Source organism: Neoarius graeffei, chromosome 17, assembly GCF_027579695.1.
Source record: "Neoarius graeffei isolate fNeoGra1 chromosome 17, fNeoGra1.pri, whole genome shotgun sequence".
Lineage (NCBI taxonomy): Eukaryota > Metazoa > Chordata > Actinopteri > Siluriformes > Ariidae > Neoarius > Neoarius graeffei.
Window position 1 is genome coordinate 65,645,513 of NC_083585.1, and position 15,644 is coordinate 65,661,156.

Here is a 15,644-nt window from a genome sequence, read left to right on the forward strand (position 1 = left end):
CAACAACACCGCTGCACTGGTCCAATAACCTCTGTGTTGCAACTGAGGACTTGCGAAAGAGCTTCACCACAGACCTTGCTTTATCGAGGACGCTTTTGACAGTTGTCTCTCTGCAACATGTGGACCACAAGTTGAATGGTATGCACCACACAAGGTGTCCATTCCATTTCCATGTCGACATGATGGTACCTAATAACAAGAAGAAAAGACAATCAAATAAGTCTAAACCTAATAAAATGGCCGGTGTGTGTCTTTTTATACTGTATATGTAGTGTGTGGCATGGAGAAAATCATTCAGGTGATAATTGCTTGTCATGTAAAAGAAAAAACTAAACATGGCTCACCACTAGTCATCAATTTCAGAGTCACTTTCCATCGTGGGCCCAGGGGAGTCGTCCTCAGAGCTGGTTTCTTCTGCTGTGGTGTTTTTAAAGGCTGCCAGCATGTTACTCCCATTGTCAGTTATTACCGTCAGGATCTTCTCCTTTGGTATAGCCCACTCTTGCATACATTTGTCCACACATGCCTTAATAGACTGTGCAGTGTGTGGGTGAACTACTTGTTCAAGGGCCAACAATATGTGGTCAGGTTTACCTTGTTCAACACAAAAGTAGCATGCGCTTATAGCAAGAAATGAGGCTGCCAGTCCTTTTTTTGTCCACAAGTCAAGGCCAATGGATACTCTCCGGGCAGCAGCCAGTCTCTCTTTGAATTTTTGTCTTTCGTGTTCATACCGTTTCAATCAAATTGTTCATTTTAGTTTTCTTTGGAACTGTTAGTCTCCTATCTACTATCTCCATCATTTGCACAAAGTCCTTGTCTTCAATCATTGTGAGTGGTAAACATGTGCATCCAATACATCTAGCTATGGCCTGCTCCTTGGTCTGTTGTTCCTTCAATTCAGTTTTGTACTTTGAAGAACTTGGGAAAGCTGTAGAGATGGCCTACTGCTGGGTTGCACTAGCAGCACTAACTTTATTTCCACTTGCCCCATGGTCATCTTTGTCATCAGATGTCTTCTGTATCTGTGAGGGTGAATAGAGGTGGAATCAAGTTGTGATATATATATATATATATATATATATATATATATATATATATATATATATATATATATATATTTTTTTTTTTTTCCTTTCTTGCCCAAGCTCCTCAGATCTCTCCCCCTCACTCACTCACTCACTCACTCACACACCACACACACACACCCTTTGTCCAGTTAACACCACAACATCTACTTTAATAGTACACACGGGTGAAAGTAAGCCGGTCCGGCGTACCACTAAAAGATTTGGCTGTACTGGAAAGTAAAATATACTCTGTCTGGGGAAGAAGAAAAAAAAAAAGCACTTTCAGCATAACACATCTGCTAACATCAGTTTACCAAAAGCAACACATTTTCCTCAATATACATTGCATATAACGCGTTCTGACCTGTCTCTGAATTATGTCTGAAGTGAATTCCTTCTGTGTTTCACTCGACAGACAACGTGCGAGATGGTGCGCAGAGCCCACTGCTTAACCATCTTGCGCCAACGTGCGCAGCTGGTATCCAAAGTGTTTTAGTAGACAGATGTTTGTTGCAAAGTCTCCCAATTAAAAACAACATATTGAAACATCAACATATGTTTCTGTATATTCTATTGTGTGTGTGCAGTGTTTCGCTGGACAAACAACGAGCGAGCTACAGTGCACGTATGGCTTAACCAGATTTTGTGCTATAACGTGCGCAGCTGGTAATCAAAGTGTTTTAGCAGACAAACCTTAGTTGCAAAGTCTCCCAAATAAAAAGGCATATAAAAGAAACGTTAATGTTTCATGATAGGCTATTTAAAAATTACTTTGATCAGAATTCGGGGCAAAGATTCTAGATTACTGTCTGGTTGGAGTGAGCAGAGTAACTAGGCTACCAATGCATGGCACGCGCACTGAACGCACTCACTTACTGTAGAACGCACGCACTTTCTCAAACATTCCGACACACCCGTGGGAAAATACAAAGAATCCAAAAAACACCAACAGAAAACCACAACGATATATTTGATAAGGAAGAGAGCCTGCTGAGTGATAAGTCCTAGTGAATGCTTGATAAGTAGACAATAAATAATTAGGTGTATTTTTCAGCGCGCGCACTAGGACTCAAAATAATAGTACCGGCAAGAAATAAGTTACTTTCACCCCGAGTACACATTCGATTCAATTTGAGGACATTGAGTATTTATACTCATTAATTCAGCTAGACAATAGTCTAATCAATACAGTTCGGAGGTTGTTTTCTTTAGCTTCTATTTTACTCCAACTTTAGCGGGAACACGGTGGCTTAGCTGATAAAATAACCCTAGCGTGTATGCTTACCTTCGCATGCATTTCTGGATGAGTCGTCTGTAAATGGTCGCTTCAAGTTGGTGGTGTTTTTCCCAGCGAATTTTGCTCCACAAGGTTTACAGACAGTCTTGTTGTCCTTGTTGTATGTGAAGTGTGACCAAACGTCAATTCTTCGTTTTCGTCCAAGCCTTAATATTTCTGTCTCCACACTCGACTCTGTTCTCATGTGTAACCGCTGCGTTTGTTTAGGTGTTGCGCCTGCATTTCCCACTTTTTTTTTTTTTTTTTTTTTAAACTGCTCTGCGGCTCAACCTACCCTCAAAAGATTCACTCTGATTGGATTTCTTCCCAACGTGTCTCACAAACAGTAGTTCAATTGGATTTGTTCTCCATTCGTCCCGCCCTAACATTTTCGTCTCGTTTTTATTCGTTGACTAGACTGTCAGTTATATTTCGTTACAGTTTCGTCATTATGATTTATTTAGTTTTCATCTGTGAAAAAGGTTCGTTGATGAATATTTTTCGTCATAGTCTTCATCAACGAAATTAAACACTGCACCCTTTCATTTGTGAGCCTATTGCGCAACTTTGTGTGAGTGCTCCCAAATATTGACCAGTTGCGCTCAGAAGATGCTGAGGTTGGTGGTATTTGCAAAATGATAGAAGCAATGGGAGATGGGGCTTCAGAGCTACACAGGCCCTTCCACCATGTAGCTGCCGAGATATGCTGAGCTGAAGCCCAAACACCATCACCCTTCCACAAGCCATCCTTGGCACAAAACTTGGCCAAGCTAGCCCGGACCTTCCCTTCATCAAGTTCAAGGTGATGTGCCAAAGTAGAAATCACTTCATACGCACTGTTGATATGCTCATCGTCCATGACACTTGGGATCTAGTATATTTGCTGCGGCATGAATTGGTTTCATGAATTAGAATTCCTGATCTCATCCAGAGGCTGTTGCTAATGTTTTATCTACATTTCTCTCTTTCAAAATTCTGAAAGCGTGTCTAACCCTCTGTGTGCCACATATTGGATCTGTATCTCTTCTAGTTTTCCAGCTACAGGGAATTTAAAATTCATAATATTCAAGTTTAGTGGCAAATTTGTGATTTTCTTGTTTCTGTGGCGTTGTATCTCAGTGAATACTATAGACAGAACAGAAAAACTAAAGAAACCCACTCAATAGCACCCAGAGACCTCCCAAAAATTTAAATCAACCCTCTAGCTTACACTGTCAGCTTGTATGAAGCATTCAAAAATGTAAAAAATTAAAAAAAAAAAATCATAATTTTACATATTGTACCAAATTTTCACCTAGGATTTTGAGAACTTGAGTGTTCTAAAATAGTCATTAGTGCAACTGGAGCTTTTGAAAATGCAGTTATTTATTATTTGGGTACCAAAGATCATGTGGATATTCTTCACAGTTACATATACAAATTCATTGGGCAAATATTTGATCTTAATGCCAATTTTAACTAAATTTTCACTCGCAAGTGCTATTTTTGACGCATTTATATGAAAAGTATGAGACCCGACACCTCTAGTAATAATTGTATTCAATTCAGCATAAAATTCTGTTTAGTACAAGTCATACGACACTTTTAGTGCCTGAGACTGGATAGATATTGAGACTTCCAGTTGGACGTTCATTAAAAATTGCACAAGTTTGTGGCGCGAGAACCCCAAGAGGGTTAGGTACTAGGGGGCTGCAATTTTTTTTTTTTTTTTTTAAGCGGATCTCTGTTAGATCTTTCAGATTATAAAAAATCATGAGGGTTTCCCCCCATTTTATCCCTGTGAGGGTTCAAAGTGAACAACTGCTAGAAAAATGTTCTTACCATCAAGCCTTTTAAGAACTAGTCATCCATGGGTAGAAAGTCTTTAAAATTTAATATAGGTAGCTTAGCATTCTTTGGGTAATTAGAAAAATCTACACACAAATTTGGATAGTAGTACATTGAATAGGTGTTAAAATGATGAGAAACAAAACTAAACAGGCAGCATGTTAGATTATAGTAATTATTAATTAATATTAGTTTATTAATAAATAGTTCACTAATAAGCAATAAAATTATATACATACAAAAGAATCATTTATCTTCAGCCACAATCTGTGCACAAACTCATCAAAACATTCCAAGATTCCTAATATAACCAAAGAATTTTTAGAAAAAAAGCAATTTCTGTGATAGTACTGGACCACATGTTTCCACTATGGCTCCCAGAGTCTGAAAATTAACTCTATACATGTTTGAGATTTAATTATTCAGGAGCCTTAATGCTAAATTTTTTTCCAGCAGATGATAACTTTGACCTTGCACTAGGAAAAACTGAGATGAAAACCCCCTCATGATTTTTTTTATATTCTCAAAGACAAGATAAATCTGCTTCAAAAATGTTTTGCAGCCCCCTAGTACCTAACCCTCTTGGGGTTCTCGCGCCGCGAACTTGTGCAATTTTTAATGAATGTCCAACTTGAGGTCTCAATATCTATCCAGTCTCAGGCACTACAAGTGTCATATGACTTGTACCAACACAGAATTTTATGCTGAATTGAATAAAATTATTACTGGAGGTGTCAGGCTTCATACTTTTTCATATAAATGCATCAAAAATAACATTTGCGAGTGAAAATTGTTAAAATTGGCATTTTTAAGATCAAATATTTGCCCAATGAATTTGTACATGTAACTGAAGAATATTCATATGATCTTTGGTACCCAAACAATAAATAACTGCATTTTCAAAGCTCTAGTTGCACTAATGACCATTTTAGAGCACTCTAAATTTGTCAAAATCCTAGGTGAAAATTTGGTAGTTTGTAAAATTATGATTTAATTTTTTGAATGCCTCATATAAGCTGCTCACGCAAGTTAGAGGGTTGATGAAATTTTTGGGAAGTCTCTGGGTGCTAGTGAGTGGGTTTCTTTAGTTTCTCTGTTCTGTCTATAGTATTCACTGAGATATAAGGCCAGAAAAACAAGAAAATCACAAGTGCGCCCCTACTGTAAAATATCTCTAAATTAAAACTTCATGTAGAACAAAAAATGGTATATGATAATGACTTGATATTTCACACATGTACTCCGTCTGATGGGGTTTCAAAATACTTAAAAGTAACTGTGAAATATATCTGCAACAAAATTGTAGAAGGCTGGAAGGGATCAGGAATTCTTTCCCTCAGGCAGAACTCTTGACGTTTCTTGAGGAATTTCAGGACGTCCTTCTCTTCTCGTTTCTGCATTGGGGATTGAGGAAGAGCTGTAGTGTCTGCTTCAAATCTTTGAAGTGCCTTGGAACATCAGAGAGCAGAGCTTTATCTCCCTCAATATGGGTTATGGCAGATGCAGTTGGACAAAGGACTTCCAGAACGCTTACTATGCGAACCCAGAAGACATTATCAAGGATTATTTTCCTGATAGATGCTTCAATCTCTAGTGACTGCATAATTGCCAGCTCTTGCAGAGATTCCTTACCATCAATGAGGCTGTTAAACATAACTGCCCCCCATCTAGTTTTGCTGGGCAGCTTGAGGCTGGTATTTTTGTTTCTTGCCTTTTGCTTTGCACTGAAGGTTGCTGATACAACTTGGCGTGCCTTGACGTACTTCACTACCCTTTTGGCTTTCTTGTACAGGGTCTGTGCAGTTTGTAACTCCGTTATGTCACCAAGGAGCAGGCTCATTCCATGAGCTGCACAACCAATAGGGGTTATGTGAGGATACTCATTGTTGATCGTTGTCCAGGCAGCCTTCATGTTTGCTGCATTGTCAGTTATGACAGCAAATACATTGTTGGGTCCAATTTCCTTGATGACCGTTTTCAGCTCATCTGAAATGTAGTTGCTACTATGTCGCTGGTCTTTTGTATCAGTGCTTAAGAACACTGGATGCGGTGTGGAAACAATGTTAATCCCCTCTCTGCGAATGTTGGACCATCCATCAGCGATCACTGCTACACAGTCTGCATTTTGTATCGTCTCTCTCATGAACACGCTGATTATTCAGCTTCCAACAAATGTGTACTCAATGCATGTCTTGTTGGAGGTTCATATGCTGGGCGGATAGTATTGAAAAATCGTCTCCAGTATACATTTGATGTCAACATAAGTGGTGACCCTGATGCATATATTGCTCGTGCCAAGCATTCATCTGCAGCCTGCTTTGAGCTGGTACTCATGGAATCAAAGTAGAAACTTCCACTCAAGGATGGCTTTACATAAGACTTGGAGCTAGCAGGAGAAGATGGACTGCTTGGTGTTGATGAAGCAGATGTTGCAGTAGCCGATGCTGCTGATGACATGCCCGTTGTACTTGTAGATGGACCAGGATCGGCAGACGGATCAGCAGATGGAAATACTGGAGTAGGACTGGATGTAACAAGGACTGTTTGGCTGTGCATCTTTTTCTTTAAGTTTTTTGGAAACTTATCACATTTCTCCAAGTGTTTGTTGTTTGGTGGCGTTCTTAACATACTGCTTTGAGCAGTATTTACAAAGGTAAACATCTTTCCCATCTTTTTTTTTATGATGGAAAAGTGCTTGAAAACACTGGATGGTACATGTGGCATATTTCAAAGGCACAAAAAGAAAAAGAGCAGAAAAATCAACACCCTGTACTGCTGCCAGGCACTATAATGAAGAGGGGAAATCCTGCTCATGAAATGTTTTGATATTTAGAATCTTGGAAATTACCACAATATGCAAAATGCTGCCAATTACAGTATTAAGTTGTAAGGGAAAATCCTGCTCATGAAATGTTATTATATTTAGCATCTTGGAATCTCGGGTGGCACGGTGGTGTAGTGGTTAGCGCTGTCGCCTCACAGCAAGAAGGTCCTGGGTTCGAGCCCCGGGGCCGGCGAGGGCCTTTCTGTGTGGAGTTTGCATGTTCTCCCCGTGTCCGCGTGGGTTTCCTCCGGGTGCTCCGGTTTCCCCCACAGTCCAAAGACATGCAGGTTAGGCTAATTGGTGACTCTAAATTGACCGTAGGTGTGAGTGTGAATGGTTGTCTGTGTCTATGTGTCAGCCCTGTGATGAACTGGCGACTTGTCCAGGGTGTACCCCGCCTTTCGCCCGTAGTCAGCTGGGATAGGCTCCAGCTTGCCTGCGACCCTGTAGAAGGATAAAGCGGCTAGAGATAATGAGATGAGATGAGATCTTGGAATCTCATCTCATTATCTCTAGCCGCTTTATCCTTCTACAGGGTCGCAGGCAAGCTGGAGCCTATCCCAGCTGACTACGGGCGAAAGGCGGGGTACACCCTGGACAAGTCGCCAGGTCGTCACAGGGCTGACACAGACAACCATTCACACTCACATTCACACCTACGGTCAATTTAGAGTTAACCTAACCTGCATGTCTTTGGACTGTGGGGGAAACCGGAGCACCCGGAGGAAACCCACGCGGACACGGGGAGAACATGCAAACTCCACACAGAAAGGCCCTCGCCGGCCCTGGGGCTCGAACCCAGGACCTTCTTGCATCTTGGAATTTCCCACAAAATGTAAGAGTGACAAGATGCTTTAGTTGAAGAAAAATCCCTAATAGTTTCACTGAAAAATCTGAATATAATACTAATTGAAAAACTAAAAGCCTTTTATTAATTGGCCTTTAGCAATAGGTCCTATTCTTAATTAGCACAAAAAAAGTACATAATTGAAAGAAAGGCTTAACATGGGTTTTAATTTGTTTTTCTGGGTGACGAAATGTTTTAATGTTTAAAACTTGATAAATGCCAAAATTGAAAATTCCCAACATTCCCGGGCCCTTCAAAATTCCCAGAAACTTTTCACCCCTTTGCAACCCTACCATGGGGTGGATTGAAAGTCCATTTCACTCCCTTTTGGAGCTGGCTCTGTTCAATCTGTTGTATGTTCCAAGATTTCAGAGCTTCTTTTAGTTCCTTTTCCATTGCAACAAAATTTGTTCCATTGTCCAATCGCAGTTCAGACACCTGCCCTCTTCTGGCAATGAAACGTCTGAAGGCATGGATACAAGAATCAGTATCAAGTGAATTTGCAACTTCCAGATGTATACCATGGCTGGTAAGACACGTAAAAATCACTCCATGGCGCTTCACAAGGCTACGGCCTTGTTTGATTTCCAGTGGTCCAAATAATCAATCCCTACATGATTAAAAGGTGGAAGGTCAGGGGTCAACCTATCAACAAGAAGGTCTGCCATTTTCTGTTCACCTACACCAGAGCTGAGTTTTCTGCATGTTGTGCATTCATGAATGACCTTTCTGGCCAAAGCATTGGCACAAGAAATCCAGTACCTTTGTCTGAGTCAGGAAAATGTGAAATTCCTTCCATTGTGTCCAACTTCATGATGGATATGCTGAAGAAAGAGCTTGGAAACATGGTGGTCTTTAGGGAGGATCGCAGGATGTTTTTGTTCTCTGGGCATTGCCATTTTGCTGAGATGGCCAGCGACCCTCAAGATGCCATCGTCAAGAAAAGGATCCAGCCTGAAGATGGTGCTGTTTCTACTTACATACTGCATACCTCTCTGCAAACAAGCCGTCTCTTTTGGAAAGCCTTGCCTCTGACAAAACTATACAATTGCCACCTCAGCATTTTCCATGTCATTGACCGATAGCATATATGGACCAGGGTTTTTTGTTTGTTTTCTTGTGACCATAACATGCTTGTTTTGATCTTTGTCTTTCTTGCATTTTTTAACAAAATCCAAAAGAATAGACTTCAATCTGAGGAGCCATGCCACAGCTTTCTTGAGCTTCATCCATGTTGACATGTAATTCATCAGGTAAGTAGTAGCATCACAGTTTTCCTTCACAGCAACATTAAACACTGATAACTCCTTTTCTCAATTCAGGGTAATCTGGAGACAAGACAAGTTCAACAGGAGGGTCTGGCCAGCATTGGGGTAGTTCCTTTAAAAATTCTGGGCCATTGAGCCAAGTCTTTCCTTTCAGAAATGCGTCCACATGCAGTCCCCAGGAGGCATAATCAGCAGGATTCAGTTTTGTTCCCATGTACTTCCACTGAGACACTTCTGAGGCACTTCTGATGTTCACACGATTAGCCACAAAGGTTTGGAATCTTCTGCTTTCATTTCGGATGTACCTTAGACCAGTCATGCTATCTGTCCAAAAGAGATGCTTCCAAATCCATCTGCAACTCCTCAGACAGCATCCTGTCCATATGTACTGCCAGAACAGCAGCAGTAAACTCCATCCATGGTGTGGTCATCAGCTTTAGAGGCGCAACTCAGGCCTTTCCTATTAGAAAGGTGATGTGGACCTTGCTGCAGCTGGTCAATCTCAGGTAGGTAACTGTACCATAGCCAACTTCACTCGCATCACAGAAATGGTGCATCTGTGCCGTTTTGCCACTTCCAAAGTTGTCTGGTACAAAACATTTGCTGACCTTGAATTCCTTCACTCTTGGAAGGTGTTGCCACCATTTTTTCCAGGCTTGAGCATGGACTTCTGGCAATTCTTCATCCCATCCAGTGTTCAGCTTGCATAACTCCTGTAGAATGCATTTTGCTGGAAAGGTACAAGGAATCCAAGTGGATCATGTATAGAACTGACCATGGACAGAATTCCATGCCTACTGCATGGACACTCTTTTTGATGGTGACCTGAAATGTGAAGGCATTTTCCTTGACACACCATTGCACACCCAGTGCTCTCTCAATTGGCAAATCATCAATGTTAAGATTCTTTATATCCTTTGCCCTTTCAGACTCAGGAATGGAGGTCAGGACAGCTTTGTTGTTACTAATCCATTTGGTCAACTTGAAACCTCCAGTCGCACAGAGTAACTTCAACTCCCTGCAGAGCTTAATAGCATGGCTTTCTGTATCAACAACTTTCAGCAGATCATCCACATAAATTTGTTTTTGACTGTTAGTTGCTTCAACTGAGAAGCACCCCATGTTATCCTCAGCTGTCCTCTTCAAAGCATAACTTGCACAGCTGGATGATGTTGCACCAAAAAGATGTACCACCATCCTGTATTCTTTCAGTGGTTGACTGATCTCCATCAGGCCATCAAAGGAAATGTAGGAAGTTCACATGATGAGGTGGGACTTTTCACTTGATGGAATGTTTTTTTTCCACATCAGCCATGATGGCAATTCTGCCCAGGCGAAAGCGGACTAAAACTCCAAGTAAGGTGTTTGTAAGATTGGGGCCTTGAAGGAGCTCAGTATTCAGTGAAGTCCCTTGATAAGCTGCAGAGCAGTCAAACACCACACGCAAACTCCCCTTCTTCGGATGAAACGCACCATGACGAGGTATGTTACCACACCTTTCCATTTTCCTGTTTCAGTTGGGCTTGTGGCACAAGTTCAGCATGTCCACTTGACAGAACGGTGTCCATAAAGGATATGTATTTCCTGTGAAAGTCACTGTTTCTCTGAAACTTCCTTTTCAATGACCAGGCACGTTGCTCTGCCAGGAGACAATTGTTTGGACATCCTGAAGATAGGGCCATTTCCTAACATCTTGTCTAGGGATGTGTTCCTTGCTGACTGGAATTTCTTGCGGAGTGAAAACTCCTGGTAGGTCTATGATGTCCTTACTCTCCAGACTACACACTGCCAGGCCCTTGACTACTAGGCTGTTTTGTTTGTTTTTGCCCCATCGTGCGCAGAAGTCTCTGTGTTCTTGCCCTTGGCATTCAACTTCCTTCTAAGCTGTTCTGTGCAAAATGTTGCCAAACTCCCTGGGTCAAGGAAAGCATGTCTGGACTATGTGATTGAAGTTGTTTAGTTTGACTCAAACTGGTATGATTGCGAAAGCGCATTGCTTATCACTACAGTCAAGTATGTCAGTCTTCAATGAAACCAGTCCACTGTTGACTGTCCTTTCAGGAGCGCTGCCTGCATCAACAATATTCTGGCCTTCCTTTTGCAGTAGGTGCAAGATGGTAGGATGGAGTTTTGAGCACACTGAACAGGTTTGCCTGTTTTTACAATTCCAACTCATATGCCCTTTAACCAGACAACCAAAGCAGATGCCTTTTGTCTTCAACAGATCAACTCTTGCATTATGCGACTTGCTCATCACCTCTTGACATGATGCAGTTTCATGTCCACCACTGCAGACAGAACAGAGTTTTGGCATGTTGCTGTTGGATACCTCGGACACTTGCATTGTGTTCCCTGCAGTAGAACTCTCTGCATTGTCCTTTGGCACTGCCAATACAGTTGTGGCAAAACTGCTCCCTCTGCTCTTTTGCTTAAGACTTAGGATGGGCTTGGTGGTGGTTGCCATTGTTGCCCTTTTGGCTGTGGAGGCATCTTGCAAATTACCAAAAATGGGGTCTTGTAAAATCCTGGCCTGCCTTTCCAGGAAATGGACATGATCACCAAAAGTGGCTCTGGCTCCTGTTCGTTCCTTAATGTCAAAGGCATGTTATCTCCATTTTTCCTTTAGTTTGTAAGGCATCTTTGAGATTAGAAGCCTAAGACTTGATGGAAGATTTAGTTCATCCATGTATCTCATAGTGCGCATCACATTGCTGCATCCACAGAGGAAAAGAGCATAACTGTGCAAAGCATCTCCATTGTCTGATGGGATATTGTTCCAATTCAAGGCTGTCCATGTAAGCACTAGTGATCTTGAATTCATCACCAAAGTGCTGTTCCAATAGCCTCTTTGCCTCTTCATAACCCCTTTCTGCATCCATATGAAGGCAACTTCTCACCAGCTCCTTAGGCTGTCCAGATGTGTACTGTTTAAGAAAATATAGCCTGTCTAGGTGACTGCTGGTGTTTTCTTTTAATACAGTGTTCAAAAACTTGCATAAATGGTATGCAATTTAAGAGGTTCACCACTGAATATAGGTATGGTCTGAGGTGGAAGAGAAGTCATCCTTTGCTGTTGTACAATGAGCTCAGTGATTGCACCAAAGTTGTTACTGCTGGAGCTTGAAGGCACAAGTGGTGAGGTGCCTGCAGCATTTTGATTGGTCTGACCCAGTGGTACTGTTTGAACAGGCCTTCAAGACCTCTTTGGCCTTGTAACTTGAGATAAAACGTTTTGCAGAGGCATTTGGGGTATTACAGGGATCCTGGCATATTCCACTGGTGAAGGTTCAGGATGAAGATCCTTGATTCTCATAATGACTCTCCAAATATGCATTCATGCCATCTCCAGGTTCCTCTGAAAGTTCTGTGGAGAATTTGTAGGCTCAATATCAGTACTCTGCAACACTTGCACTTTAGTGTGCACAGCAGCCAGCTCTGTTTCCAGTTCAACTCTTTCCATTACATTTTCCACTGCAACACTTTCCCTTTCCAAAGCGTGTTTCTTTTTCTGAAGAGCTGCGGTGCGCTGCAGCAGGGCTGCCCTTTTGGCTTCAGCTTTTGGATGTGCAGAGGACACTGATGAAGATTTGAAGGCACGACTTACAAGGGACTGTGATTTTTGTTTTCTTTACCAAATATTGGATATGCTATCCAAAGGGGACACTGCAGTTTGTGGATCATTTTGAGAAACTTTCCATGTTTCTACATCATTCAGAAATGTTTCAAGGGGTTGCATTCTTGGTTGATACCATTCATCATTATCAGCTTTCTTTTCTGCCTCATCAAGCACTTCTTGGACAGACTGATAAGCATCTTTAAACTCATTTAATACCTGACACTGTTCAAGGCCTGTGTTAACAGCTTCAACATCTCCATTATTTAATGACCTCCTTTAGTACATTCATTTTGCGTGTACACACACCAAGTTTTTTTCCTCCACGTGTTCCGCAAAGCTGCTGAAATATATTTTATCAGCCATATTTCAGGTTATCAATTAACAAAATAATAAATATAATTCAAATTCTTCAAAGATGTTCAAACTTCAGCACAGCACAAATGCGTCTTCACATTCACTTCAATGTTTTCACAAACATGGATTAAAATCATGATCCACTCAAATGAGTTTCAAACAATAGGCCATTCCAAATCCAATGTCAAACAAAAGGCTACTCCAATAGTTAATCAATTTTAAAGATTTTAAAAATAAAACACACAAAAGATCCAAAAACTTCAACTGAAAGGATCCAAACTTTAACTCAACTTCTTCCAATCAAGCTCCCAACGCTTGGGTTGCAGTCCAACAGAGATCCATGCTTTCCAAACAATTCAAAGCATTGCATTGCATTTCATTTCATTTCCAAGCAATAGCAAAGGTTCTTTACCTTTTTATAATGGCATATTTTCAAATTGGTTAAATAGCCATTTGATTGGACTTGATTATCACACTTCTTTGACTGGCTATCCAAGAACTTTTTAATTGTACCTTCTTGGCACTGGACTTGGAAAACTGATCTACATTCCTCGCCAGAGTTTATTAACACATCAGCGCCATCTTTTAAACTTAAATGGTCTTCAAAAGTCACAAATCTAAGCTTGAAGGTTGATTTTATAGGCATAGTATCTACATTTTAAGTTGGGATTTTATGAAGCTCATGAGCGGACATCGTTACTGCTGAGAATTATGGTGATGACACGATCAATCTCAGAATTCCAGACATGATAAACAAAAGTACAACACTTATTCAGAAAGTCATTTGAGCGTTTCATCCTGAGTGTGTGAGAAAAGGAACCGCCTTGATCCAAACACAGTGAGGAGAAATCCTGTTTGTGTTTATCTAAACCTTTTTGCTGTGCAGACACAATTATACTGAGCATAAATCCATGCAAAGAGACTGTGTGTGAAAATAAGAGTACGCACCAAATAAAACGGTATATAAAAAAATTATAGTTTTTTTAAAAATGGAAAATTGTGTGAATAATAATGTAAAGTGACAGAACACTGTTGTGATGTAGGAATTAAAACATGCTGTACATTTCTCTGAACAGTAGGTGTCACTAGTGAACTCTGAATGAGACTCCGAGTCATGAATTTTTTCGTGAATCACAACCACTGAGCTCTATATAAAACCTGGAGGGCTCCGAACCCATTCCCCTCTGTAGGGACGAGTGAAGCCATCTGGACGCCATCTTACCACTCACATCGCGTGGATTTGGTTTGTGTGTTAAACCGTCGTATCTGATCAAATTTGCCTCAAGAAAAGTATCTCCTGAGTTTTTTCCTTTCGTTCCCTCCTCTTATTTTCTCAACTTTACCCCCCATTCCTTACATATCTTTATAGCGCTTCCCTTCACTGCTACTGTTTTTTTCCTTTTCCAGTCTGCTTCTTTCTCACGTTTTAACAGTATTTATTGGTCACAATTTTGCTAATTGAATCTTTTGTGTCTAAAATGTGACCAATACTGTTAAAACATGTGAGAATGAAGTGAAAATAGAAAACATGAAAAAATAATCCTGTTTCAATAACTATCCTAAATAGAAACGAAGTATTGTACAGCCTTTTGTGTTTGTTTGATTAATTAATTGATTGATTGGAAGAATAAATATACAAAAGAACAGATACACTATATAAGAGAACCTGAAATAATCTCTGTAAAAATAATTATAGTAGTAAAAGAGCCGTTCAAAAAGAAAAATGATCAGAGACTGGATTAGAAAAGGAAAAAAAAAAAAAGAGTACCGGTGCAGGGAAGCGCTATAACAGGGGTGGGCAATTATTTTTTCTATGGGGCCACATGAGAAACAGAAAATTTTGTGGAGGGCCGGACCAAAAGGCTGAACTAAACTCTGCATAATATTAATTGTATTTCTTTATATAAATCAGTAAATAACATTGTTTTTACAAGCTGCTAAGACTGGAAAAAATATGGAAAAAACGAGGTTACCTTACAAAAAATGTCATTTATTCAATCAAATTTCCCAAAACAATGGTTAACAAAATGTGAACGTTTGTACCATTTTATACAAAAAGTCACATTCACCCCAAAACACAATAAAGACATAATATTGTCTTTCTCCTCCAAATATCAAGCAAGATACATCATATTATAATAATGATGCCCACATTTGTAGTCTAATCACCTCATTTGGTGTTTTTCAGTTTTTTATTTGTTCAGTGAGAGAAATCTAGTCTCTGTTGGTCTTTAACGAGTGCATCAAAGTCAGGCTGAATGTCTGAGGTGGAGATGCGAAGCACAGCTGACAGATGATCATTGGTGAGAGAGAATCTATACCTGGATTTGTTAAACTTCATCACTGAAAATGTTTGTTCACATACGGTATGTAGGTAGAGCCAATACTTAGCAGTCCATGTTTTGTTGAAAGCCCTGCATTCGGCATCTACCTTTCTTCTTTTTGCGGACATTTTGGGGGCTAAAGCCTTCTTGTGACCTGCTTGCAACAACGTCGATTCGGTGTAGGTATCAGATCTACAGATAGGCTCCGGCGCCTGCTGGTGATGTCACACTATGTGAT

At 40.5% G+C, this 15,644-nt stretch overlaps 1 protein-coding gene and 1 pseudogene across 1 annotated transcript in view; one reads left to right on the plus strand and one right to left on the minus strand.

Moving 5' to 3' along the window:
• Nucleotides 1-15,644, minus strand: part of LOC132864444 (E3 ubiquitin/ISG15 ligase TRIM25-like) — a 347,007-nt pseudogene that overhangs the window by 142,890 nt on the left and 188,473 nt on the right.
• Nucleotides 1-15,644, plus strand: part of LOC132864441 (E3 ubiquitin/ISG15 ligase TRIM25-like) — a 32,512-nt gene that overhangs the window by 15,395 nt on the left and 1,473 nt on the right. The gene's annotated exons all lie outside the window — the stretch shown is intronic.